Source organism: Sorex fumeus, unplaced genomic scaffold (genome assembly GCF_029834395.1).
Source record: "Sorex fumeus unplaced genomic scaffold, SorFum_2.1 ptg000063l, whole genome shotgun sequence".
In the NCBI taxonomy this organism is placed as follows: domain Eukaryota; kingdom Metazoa; phylum Chordata; class Mammalia; order Eulipotyphla; family Soricidae; genus Sorex; species Sorex fumeus.
The window spans coordinates 66,368,225-66,381,703 of NW_026606120.1; positions in this window are offsets into that span (position 1 = coordinate 66,368,225).

A 13,479-nucleotide genomic window follows, 5' to 3' on the forward strand; every position below is an offset into this window, starting at 1 on the left:
GACGGAACCTTGCATTCAGACAGGTAGCGAGTGAAGAGCCGAGCCAGTGTATTGATGAGTACTGACGGCAGGTTCTTCAGGTGTTCAGGTCTGACCTTGTTTGCGCCGGGTGCTGTTTGTTTCTTTACCGACGAAATGGCGTGTTGGATTTCGGAAGAGAGAACGTTGGGAACGACATATCCATCCTGTGGAATTTGGTATGTCGGCAAGTGGACATAGCTATCGAAGAGATTTGACTAGAAGTCATGGATAATCTTCTCCATTGCCATTCTGGAGGATGTGATGGATCCATCAGGACGTCAGAGGGCAGTCATCTTGGTCTTATAGTTGGCGAAGGACAGGCGGGCGTTACGAATACTTCTCCCAGCTTCTGCCGCATCTACCAGTACTTCTGCTCTTCTCTCTTTGAGGTCTTCCTTGATCGCATCTCTGCACTGCTTTGCGAGCTCGGACGTTAGCTTGCGGTTGCCTCAGGCATGCGCCAAACCACGCTGGCGAATTAGCTCAAGAGTTTTCGAAGATAGGCGATTTTTTGTGGCTATCTCTCTCTTGGCTTTCCTCGCACATTCATGGAGGTGCTGAACCAGTTGATCGTATTCCTCGCAATGTTGTCAACAATGGCATCTTCCCATGTTGCCGCAATAGTACCAAAGAGTTCTCAAATATAATTATATCACAAATATAATCATTGTTTAAGCTATCTTTTGTACCATTTTAAATTCACTGGATTAGATTAATTAAATAATAAGTAATGGTACAGTCTGGCTCTATAGATATTAAGTGGTCTGATTTGCTTAATTTTAATTTCAAGTTTAGCTCAATGCATTTTATGCAGAAGATACAGTACAGCAGAAAGTATTCCCGGCATCACCTGTAGTTTCCTGAGCAACACCAGGAGTGACTCCTGAGTGCAGAGCCAGGAGCAAGTCCTAAGCAATGACAAGTGTGACCCAACAAGTGTGACACCACCACCAAAATTACATATATACACACATACATTCATAAATCACTGTATCACTGTTATCTCATTGATCGTCGAATTACTCAAGTGGGCGCCAGTAACATCTCTATTCCTCCCAGCCCTGAGATTTTACCAGCCTCTTCTTACTCATCTTTTCCCAACAACTGCAGGCTCTTTCAGGGTCAGGGGAATGAGACCTGCTGTCGTTACTGGATTTGGCATATCAAATACTCTACGGGGAACTTGCCAGGCTCTGTCCATGTGGGTGGGATACTCTCGGTAGCTTGCAGGGCTCTCCGAGAGGCATAAATTTATATAGACATTCATAAATAAATAAATAAATAAATAAATAAATGTGTTTTACTTCCTTTGATAGTGCTGTAAATCTCCTGAATTTGGTTTAAAACTGCACAAACATCAGGAAAAGCAGTATAGACAATGTTACACAGATATCATGTTTGAAGATTAAGAAATCTAGAAGAGTCAATTAATTTATCCATTAGAAGCAGTAAACCAACGCCCTGACTGCATATTTAAACTATCATTATCAAGGGCTGGAGCGATAGCACAGTGGTAGGGTGTTTGCCTTGCACGCAGCCAACATGACCAACCCGAGTTTGATTCCTCCGCCCCTCTCGGAGAGCCCGGCAAGCTACCGAGAGTATCTCGCCCGCACGGCAGAGCCTGGCAAGCTCCCCGTGACGTAATCGATATGCCGAACACAGTAACAACAAAGTCTCCAATGGAGACGTTACTGGGCCCCCTCGAGCAAATCGACGAACAATGGGAGGGCCTTTACCTTTACCTTTTTTTATCATTTCTTGAGAACCAAAATCTTTCATAGTGACTACGGAAAACTTTATAATTATTCTCTGGCACCATTCAACATATATCTTAGGTGATATGTTCCTTAAGCCTCAAATTAATTTACTATGGAGAGCAAGAAGAACCCATGAATGAAAGTTCCAGGTAAAGTCTGACCTAAAGAAAAAACTTTAAAGTACTGGAGGAACCGGCATATTCTTTGTTTTATTAAATTTATTTTATGTACCCAGGTAAATTTAGCTAATTTTAACACAGGAGTGTTAAAATTTATGGCATTTGTAAAAAAATAAATCTCACTCCTCAAATTCCCCACAACCATCACCAAATTTTCCAGTATCCTCCATCATTGTCTTAACCTATCTTCTACTTTGATCTTTCTACTTTCCTTCACTTCTGTTTATTAACTGGTTTTGTATTCTAATGTCAAATGCCTTTTATTGTTCAGTATTCAAAGGAACTTATTTTGCACCACTGTTCTAAAATCAGAATGAAAAATATATCTCTCTAAAAAGATGATGATATATTTCAGACTCAATAATAACTGACACCTACTCAATAATAACTGAAGTTTTTCTTGACTTATGTATTGGGAAGGTGGTAAGCATTTTAAAGGTCTATAAAGTGGGCCTGAAACATAAATAGTAGGTAGGGCACTAGCCTTCCAGATGACCAACCCAGCTATGATCATCAGCATCACATATGATCCCCCAAGCCCCAGCACCAGGAATGATCCATGAGCACAGAGTCAGGAATAAGAACTGAGCACAACTTCGTGTACTACACCACCACCTCCAACACACAAAGATTTTAAATGTAGTTTCTACCATGAGACATTTGCTTACAATATAAATGTACTTTAACATTGCCACTGTGTTAGGAGCTACAGTTCCGAAATCAAAGCCCAAGTAGAACTGAGTCTAGAGCTTCCACTAAACACTGGGGCTTATTATGACCAAGGTGCGAGTAATTTTAAACAAGGAGGAGCATTGTTTTAGCATCCTATGTTATTGTTATGTGCTCAATTTGTGATGGGCCTGATACCTGAAAACAATTTTCTTTCCAATGATGTAGTTATGGATTAGAGTAGTGCTTCTAACATACAATTTTCTATATCTGTTTGATTGAATTCCATCATCATTAAATAAGACCATTCCTATACAATTTCAAGAAGTCATTTACAATACAATTTATCAATGATTCTTCTGTTACAATCTGAACAAAATTGTTTCAACTACAAAATCAGAGGTGAAATAGACCAAATAACACTTCTTTTAGTAACATTTGTTATCAAAATTTAAAGCAGACTTTGTAATTTTATTCTCTAATTCTAGAAAGCAAGATGTGACACTTTTCATTTGCTTTTAAATTAAATGCCGCTGATGAATATGTATAGGAAATTAGTTTATTTTTTAACTTTATGCTGCTCTTGTAGGATTCAATTTTAACAATTTAGCCATAAATACTTGCTCACAAGAAGTTAGCCAGAAATATGTATTCACAAGACAAGTTTAAATAGATATGGAAAATTCTAGAAAACACAGTAAGGAAGGTAAAAGAATTCACCTTTTAAGTCCAGAGCAATAGTACAATGGGCAGGATACTTGTCTTGCATGCCGCCAAATGGATTTAATCCAGGCACCCAGTACATATATAGTCCCCCAAGTCCTATCAGGAGATCCCTGAGCAAATACCCAGGAGTAAGCCCTGAGCACTTCTGGATGTAGTCTCACACCCCAACACCCCTTTCTGCCCTCAAAAAAAAAAGGAGTCAGCTTATAAGTAGACTAACTGATCAGGTTATTGATATAAGGAATAGAAATAAAATACCTTACTAAAGTAAGAAGAAGCATCCAGTTAAAGGATGCTTCTTCTGAGTTAGGCACTGTCACTGTCACTGTCCTCCCATTGTTCATCGATTTGCTCCAACAGGCTCAGTAACGTCTCCATTGGAGACTTTGTTGCTACTGTGTTTGGCATATGGAATACATCTTGGGTAGCTTGCCAGACTCTGCCGTGTGGGCGAGATACTCTCGATAGTTTGCCGGGCTCTCTGAGAGGGGCGGAGGAATCGAACTCGGGTTGGCCATGTTGACTGCGTGCAAGGCAAATGCCCTACCGCTATGCTATTGCTCCAGCCCCCTGAGTTAGGCACTATGCTAGTAAATTATAAAAATTGAGTGCCTGGTCCATTGCCTGAAAAATTTTGTTTTGGGTTCTTTGAATTGCATTTTTTCCTACTACAAAGACCTAAACACTCACTTTCTTTTACCGCTTTATATTAGATGGAAAAGAACATTTGGCACTCGGTTCTGCTTTGCCTCACTTCCAACCAGAGTTCTTTCTAGTTTTCAAATTTACTTGGCACGAAATAAGACACCTCTGCCAAAAAGTGAATGACTCAATATTTGCAACCAGACATACCGGCAAAGTCCAGACTGAACCTTGAAATCACTTTGATTCTGACAGTGAGTCACCTAAATCTGGTAGGAAATTATTTATTTTAAAATACATGAAAATGGAAGAAAGAATAAATAAGAGGCTTAGAGTAGTTTTAGTAGTATTCTTTTTCAATGTAGATGTGTTTCAGAAGTTGACCTATGTAGACAACTTAATATATTAACTTAAATAACAAGGTAAAAATCCTGAAAATATATTTTCTATTAAAATATATATTCTATAATATAAAAAGATAGATTTTGAACTAATGGCATTCTAAGATAAGAAATTAGAAAATCACTACTCTTAACTAATCAATCATTTTATTCATCTATCCACTATCCATTCAATTAAATAAACTTTTATTGAGTGCATAGATCAATAACTCGAGAGTTCTGAGAATAGTGAAGTGAATCAAAGCTATATTCCTCATATAACACGCAAACCAGTAGCAGAGGGTAACATGTAAGTAATAATTTGCAATAGAGATGAATAATTAAGTCTGTATTCTTTCTTTTATATAATATTTAGCAACAAAGTACAAATATTTTCATGTTGTCAGTTACTATGTAAATCTATGCAGTATTATTCAACTTTTAACTATAATCCCAATAAAAGAGTAAATATTTACTAATTCTTACTCTGACAGAATATGGCTCTGTACTATTTCTTATATTAAAAAAAATGTTCCCTGAAATAGACTAAGATAGCAGATTGCGCCCTGTGAGAGCTGTAGCCAGGAAGCCATTGCCCTCCATAGGCAGTGCTCAGGGAGAAGGGAGGGGTCCTTGGCTCTAGGAGGAGGAAGATTTTGAAGCCCCTAAATTAGCCCCTAAATTCAGCCTGTACTCAGTTTTAGGAGAGCAAATGGGATACTGTGTAAGACTTCTGTTATGTGGGGGTCCAATAAAGAATGTTAGAAACATCTCCCATGACTGATCTCCTCTTTTGACTGCTGATCTCTTGGATCCAGAGACTCCCAGGATGGACCCAGTGCTCCACAATTGGTAAAAAACTGAAGAACCCAGATCCCCAAAGTCTAGGCCCTCAGGTGCCTCAGTAGTAGTGCCTGATACAGATAAGTTTTACAATCCTCTGTCCAATGTTTTCCCAACACAATTCAGGTTTTTAATTATCCTTTCACTGTGGTCTATCCTAATCTGTCGGTTCTGTTCTCTTTCGTAGGGGTGTCAGCAAAAGAGAATGAGCCATCTAGAACTTTGGTCTAGACTTTAGTTAGGCTGTGATCTCAGTAGTAACAGGAAATGATTTTATTTTTCCTGCTTAACATTGTGTAAAACAAAGAACATAGGCTGAAATAATCTTTTTCACTGGTTTTACCCAGAAATCCATGGATCAGTGCCAGTTCATAGATCAAGAAATGTTTAAAAACACTCGTCTTCTACCTTGGCTATATCTGTGGATTCATGGGAATGCATGTAGGGCAGATGATGGTCTGAAGCTATACAAAGGATGAGGAGTAATAGCACATGGTTAGGATCTTGCCATGCGTGCGGCCAACTCCAGGGATTTTACAGACAGATTTCCTGATTCCCATACCCAGTTCATTACCTAGTACTGCCTATGTGCCCTAAGGCACCATCAGGAAGGAGTGATTCCTGAACACTAAGCCAGGAGTAAACCCTGAGCACTGCCATGTGTGGCCTCCAAACACAATAACAGCAAAACATTGAGGAACGCTGTCATCAATGAAAAAACAAAAGCAAAAGCAAAGTGTAGGATAACACTGTTCTATCCTTCCTGCATAACCTCAGGAATAGTTGATAGTTTATTGGACTGAGGAAAAGAGAAAAACACCTTAAGAGGTATCTTGCCCTTGAGCAGTCAGGAAGGGCTTTCTTATGTTGACTTGGCTACCTAACTGGGTGGAGTGTCAGCCCAGACTAGAAGGGAGCTGGAGAAGGAGAGAGCAGGGCTGAAAGATGGACTACCAGAGACTAGCAAGGGGAACATGTGCTTGAGAGAACCTAGGCCCTCCACAACATAAGTTCTTCTATGGGATAAACTTCCTTGTAATAAACTGCCACTAAGATCAACCGGCCTGGCCCTCGTCTCTTCCTTCATCTGCCCTTGGCCAACAGCCGTCCCGATGCAGGCCACACACAGCGGCTCTAGGGCACCGAACGGGGACGGTGAGATAGAGCCGTCCAGAGAGCCCGCGAACACACAACCTTCTGCGTGCATAGTTTTTTACAGCAAAGTTCCTTACAAACTGAATTCAATTGCTTTAACTTCAGGAAGAAAGCTCTGCAGGTGACCACAATTTCAGATGGTTCTAGGCATGGACATAACAGATGCTCTGCATATTCCAAGATCTAGATACACAGATAGGGTCACAAGAGGCTTCTTTGGTTGCCAACATGTTCATAATTACACCCTTCAGACTCAAATTCCAACTAGTTGTACCCAGACCTCAGGCCAAGTTGTCAGTCTTGTATAAGGATCACTCAGAAAGCTGCAAGAATAGTCAGATACCTCAGAATTCATAGAGGCTGAAAGGAAGAGTACCTCACTCTCCTTGGTCTGGTTCCCAGGATGCTTACTAGCTAGTTTATTGTCTGTAATTGCAAATTTTCATCTACTCCAATGCAAAAGCAAGGACCTCACCTTCTTGGTAACCTTTTGCCCTCTAGAGGAAAGACTCTCCTTTTTTATACCTGGTCATATTCTGAGTCATCACTTCCTCTCTTCAAGTTATGGCATTCTGATTGCATAATTGGTGATCTTACAGATGTTCCTGCAGCCACCATCCAGTTCTTAGGATTGATGATATTTCACATAATTGAGCATTTATGGAGGAAGAGGAGAATCTGTTATCTCATCAACTTTGCTGGACTTTTAAAAATAAATAGGTTGTGAGTTGGAGAAAAAGCTCATTGAACTGAGAGCATGCAAAGCATACCTTACATAAAAGGAAGCCAGGTATAACTGCATGATTCCCAGAGGATTTCAGGGGTGACCATAGAGCACAGAGACTAGAAATATGCCTAAGAATATAAAACAGAACAAAATAAAAGGCAAGGAAAAAATACTATAAAGAACTGCTCGAAAATTATTAGTTATATGGTTAACGTTATACATAAGATGTGTATGCTGAATACTATAAAAACTGATTTTAAAAAATCAAGGGCCTAAACAAATAAGGAAACAGAAAGGCAAGATATGTGAACAATTTACCAAAAGATTACAAGTAAGATTATGAAAATATGCTTAACGTCTTCAGCTATTGAAGAAATACCACTTAAAACCATACTGAGATAGTACCATAAACTGTTTGGAATGGCTAAAAAGTAAATTTTTTTTAAATCCTGAAAATGCCAAGTTGCAGTGAAAATTCTGAAGCACTTTTTTATTGTTCTTGCTGTTTAATAACAATTGCTCTGCTACAATATGCAGAGAAATTTTTCTTGGGCCAGAGAGATGTTACCAAGTTAAGTCACTTGTCTTGCACATAGCCAGACAAATAATTTGCACTCTGGCACCACACATGGACTCCCCCCACCAGGCACAGTTAGGAATGATTCTTGAGCACAGAATCAGGATTAAGCCCTGAACAGAGCTACATGTGCCTCTGTTAATATATACATATATATGCTTTTTTTACATGAATTTAAAATTATTATGAGATAAAATGTGATTTTTCCATTGTATAAAATGTCCATGTTAACAGTTTATTAATGTACTTAATTTTCTAATGTACATTAATATTTTTTGCCAAGAATACTCTTGACTGTTCTTTTGCTTCTACTACTGAAGCCTATAAATATTTCATATTTCAATCAGAATGATATTAAAATAGAAACCTGGTCATATCACACTTTACTAAACTCTTCAATTGTTTTCCATTGCACTTTGGATAAAATTTGTCTACCTATACTGGAATGTAACTTCACGATAGAGTACATGCATCAACAAGCATGAGGGACTCGGTTCAATCCCTGCACCCCACCAAAATACATTCTTTGCATGAATATCAGCCAGGGTATTGCAAAGGGCTCTAACAACTGAACTATAATGTACACATAAGACCTTTTAATTATTCCTCAATTAATGTCTAAAATGTGTTTCGAAGTGGAAAGGCAATTCTACACATGTCTATTCAGAAGTCTGAGCTCTTTAGAATTTAGTTCTTCTTGCACATGTGATATTCATGTGTGACATGATTATCATGATTATCTTCCTCATGGGTAAAATAAATCAATACCCTGTCTTCTCTGAAATGGAACTATATTTTATGTAATTACATGCAGTTGTCTTTGTTTTATCCTTGAAATAACAATATGTGCGCTCTGGGCTGTAGAGATAGTCATGTAGGCCATTTGCCTTGCATGCATCTGACCCAGGATCAATTCCTAACAATCCATATATTTCTTGAGACTGTCAGGAGTGATTCCTGAGCATAGAGTAAGGAGTAAGTCCTTAGTTAAGCCAGGTATGACTCAAAAACAAACACAAAAGAAAGAACATGTGTGTTCTATAGTCAGAGCCATTTTTTTTATGATTTTAAAATGGACCTATTCACATGGACCATCCTTCTGCTTTTCATCATAGACTTTTGCATTTTCTTAAAGTAGACTAAAAACAACCCCCCCAAAAAAATCCTCGTAATTTGTATGTATATGCATGGATCTATCTGATTTGTGCCTCCTATTTAACATGTATTATTCTAGAAATATTCTAGAAAAGCCCCTCAACCCTTCTCTGTTCTAAACACAAAATAAACTCAAATTAAAAAAAAAAATTAGAAGAAAAATTTATATTAAGAAATGTAGGTGTAAATAATACCTAATTAGTATAAATTTCAGATAGTTGCAGAACTTGGAACTTGTGTATATTCATAAAAGGATGCTAGATAATTGGTAAATTTTGAATACATTTCTCAGTAATTATTAAAACAGATGAAAATGTTGTCAATAATTTGATTAAAGGAAAGTTTTGAAAAATATGCCCAACAATTGGTCACAGAAATTGAAACTGTCATTTCAGACACAAATAATTTTCCTAAAAATTTCATGTGCTGGCCCATATACTAAAGTTCAAAAATTCCCAAAGTCTGACACAATATAATGCAGTTTGCTGGTCATAGTGGAATTAAGAGATAAATAAATGGCAGAAATATCCAACTAAATCTCCATATGTTTAGAAATCAAATATCCACATGAGAATTGGTTTGATTTTTCCTGGCGATCTCATATTCTTAGTTGGCCAAGCCATCACTTTGCCGTATTTGACTAGATTGGAAGATTAAACAAACTAGCAGTCTCAAGGAAACATTGTAAAACAGTAATAGCACAAGTTTAAGTTATTTACCAAAGATTTGGTTAATATAAGTAACCATGTGGGCAGCAATGTATTTTAACCTGGAAACAATGAGTTAATATCTTGAGAACACAAAAAAGTGGATAATGTTTTTTATTTAGAAAACTTCCTGACATGTTAATCATGAATTTACACAGCGAATTTTTACTGCTATTTTTGCTCGTCTTATCATCATTGTTTCAAGATAGGGTACAAAGTCGCACTTGGATTTAACAGTGTGAACATATGGCCAAGCCCCCCATTTACCTGTATCATCAGAAGATTCTCTTTTCTTTGGATGTCACTCCCTTCTTCCTTAGAATAATCAAACAACTGCTGCGGGCAAAATTTTCTTCAAAGAGGCGGTTGGTGTGTTTGCTGCAGTCTGGCTCCTGGCCCCATTTGTTTCTCCTTACTTAGAGTCTTTTTAACTTTACTTATTATATTGTGGTTTATGCCTGAGTTTGTTTGTGCTCAGGAGTCACTATTTGGCGGGTCTCAGGGCATCAGATGCAGTTCCTGAGCTATCCAAGGTGCAAGGAAAGTGCACCGTCTTTTCTGGCACGTATGAAACTAGAGTGAGGTACCTTTGAAGCCCGCCTTTAGCCTTCTGAAGAGGCTTTCAGGATCTCACTGAGCAGAGATATGACCGCTGCTTGACCCCTAGTTGTACGTCCCCTCATTGAGCCGTCCTTTGACTGGTCCTGATGCAACGCCTGGAATATGCTCCCATGAGGGAGTCCTGCGTCACTGAGTCCCTCTACCCTGTTGCCATGCTAGGATGCTTTGGGGGTTGCAGCATCACCCTGAAAGGCCTTGGGTGTTTCCAAAGGCCGCCTGCAGCCTGCCTGTAGTGTGTGCTGCCTCTTCCATCTCTCGGGGCACTGCCCTCCAGGGCGCCGAGCGCCAGCCCACATGCGGGGGGCGAATCCGGCCCTGTCCAGGTGTTCTTCCTTGAGGCGCGCAGCAGTGTCTCCAGGCCTGCCCATCATCTTGGCTTCCAATACAGAGGTAAATCCTCAGGTGTCTGGGTGTTGGCTCCTAGATTCAGCTGGATACAGCCAGTTGTGCTCGCCCTTGTGTCAAAGCGACCTCTGGTGACTCATGGCCCTTGTGTGCCAAACACTGGCAGGCAGTGTCCAGGATTCTTCCAGAGCCCTGATTCGAGCACTTGTTCTGATGTAGTCCCTCACACGCCCAGCCAAGTTACATCCCGAGGGGAAGCCTGGGGGAGAGGGGCTTCTGCCCTTCCTCCCCTACCTTGCACCCAGTTGGGACTCCAGCTCAGACTGGATGGAGCTCGCTGATGAGGGTGTCAAAGTCTAGGGAGAGTAAAGCAAAGCCCCAAGGAACGTTGCTGGCCCTGGTCCAGAGCACCGCAGAAATAGGAGCAGATACAGAAAGTAAGTCCCGCTTTTGCTCTTGCTTTTTCACTACCTCGAGAGGTGGGGTTCATGCTCTCTAGCAGTCAGTTGTACCTACAGAAGCAGCTTGCGTGCCTCAGTGGTCAAGGTAGAGAACTGCTACTGGGAAAATAGTGCTCAGACAAGGACTCCACCCAGGACAGTCATAAACCTGCAATTGCAAGTAAATAAATTTAAGCTGCCAATTTGTAGTTTTTTCAAGCAAGTCCTAGGGTAAAACAAATTGAATCTCAATAAACTCAGAAGTGAGGTTTAGCTGTATCTTCAGGCTTACTGCTGCCTGTCTAAATTTCTTTACCAAAAAGACATCCTTAATTGTCACAGAAATCATGAATTTCCACTTATCAGTGTATCAAACTATAGTTTCTTCCTCAAAAAAGTCCTTCATTTATCTGATTAAGTAGTTCTGCTTCAATTTGCAATGCTTTGCCTCTGATGTCATCTTGTCAGACTTTCTTTTGTTCTCCATTACTTCATAATCTAATTAAAACAAACCTACATTGCAATTCTTTAATGTTAAAATATCACTTTTAGATCATTGGTCTTTGTAGATAATACAAGTTATTTGTATGGGTAGATAGTTCAAGGTGAACAATCTAAGTTATATAACCCGTGAAAAAACTAAGTTAGATTACCTGTGTAATAACAGTATAGTTAAAATTTATTTGTTGTCATCCTTTGATTTTATTTGCAGAGTTCCTCACTTGCTCTTATTGGAGGCTTTAGAATGGAATGTGTTGGATTATAACTTGGATGATGATTATGAAGCAAAAGTCAAAAAACACCTGTAAATTCGTGATTTCTATGCAGTGTTCATATAAAAGAAAGTTTCCGTCCCTAAGCAAGTACATGGAAATTTTGGTCACAAATAGGAAACTGTAATCATTTAAATCATTTTCTAATTTATGTCACCAGGGAAGTTATGTCATATTAATAAAGATAGAAAAACTAGAATGAACTGAATACATGTGCAGAAGTATAGTACTGTAGAAGACTCATAATGTGAATCTGTCCTCTTGCAAGTTTCATAATATAGTTAGTTTAACATAATTGGGAGAAAGATATATATATTCTTTCAGTTAAAACTTGCCAAGCAGAGAAATTTGCTTACAGCAATGTCAACATGGGTATCACTGAGTAGAAATGACAGCAGGAGAAATGATGTCAATACAAAAAGCAGAAGGCATATGGCCAGAAAGTGTTAGCCTGAAACTGGAGAACCAATAAATAAATAAATAAATAGAAGGGAATGTCACTTGTAATTCGCATAGAGTTTTCTGATCTACCTCTCTCTCTCTCTCTCTCTCTCTCTCTTTCTCTCTCTCTCTCTCTCTCTCTCTCTTCTATTTGGGTCACACCCAGTGATGTACAGGGGTTACTCCTGGCTCTGCACTCAGGAATTACTCCTGGCAGTGCTCAGGGGACCATATGGGATGCTGGGAATTAACCCAGGTTGGCCGCGTGCAAGACAAATGCCCTACCTGCTCTGCTATCGCTCCAGCCCTCTGATCTACTTCTTATTTTTTTTTCAATTTTTATTAGTGAAATATCCTGAGGTATAGTTGTAGACTTACGAACTTTTTTTGCTTGGGTTTCAGTTATACAATGATTGAATACCCAACCCTCCACCAGTGCCCATTCTCTACCACCACTGATTCCAGTATGCCTCCCACCCACTATACTCCCATCCCACCCTGCCTCTGTGGCAAGGCATTCCCTTTTGTTCTCTCTCTCTCCTATTGGGTGCTGTGATTTGCAAAAGAGGAATTGAGTGGTGATCATGTTCGGTCTGTAGTCTACTTTCAGCATGCATCTCCCATCCTGGGAGGATCCTTCCAACACCCTTTATTTGGTGCTCCCTTCTCTATCTGAGCTGCCTTTTCCCCTAGCATGTGCATCTGGCCTCCAAGCCATGGAGTGAACCTCCTGGTACTTATCTTGGCTATTCTTGGGTGTCAGTCTCCTATTTTGTTACTTTATATTCCCCATATGAATGCAATCTTTCTATGTCTGTCCCACTCTTTCTGACTCATTTCACTTAGCATGATACTTTCCATGTAGTACCACTTGTATGTAAATTTCATGACTTCATCTTTTCTAACAGCTACATAGTACTCCATTGTGTAGATGTACCAATGTTTCTTTAACCAGTCATCTGTTCTTGGGCACTCAGGTTTGTTCCAGATTCTGGTTATTGTAAACAGTGCAGCAATGAACATACAAGTGCAGATGTCATTTCAACTGTACTTTTTTGTTTCATGACTTCATCTTTTCTAACCGCTAAATAGTACTCCATTGTGAGACTTATTACTGTTTTTGGCTTATTGAATTCGTCACGCGTAGCTTGCCAGGCTTGCTGTGTGGGCGAGATACTCTCTGTAGCTTGCTGGGCTCTCTAAAAGGGGCAGAGGAATAGAACTGGGTCATCTGTATTCAAGGCAAATGCTTTACCCACTGTGCTATTGCTCCAGCCCACAGTGATAACATTAATGCAAATTTTAGTATAGCATAGTA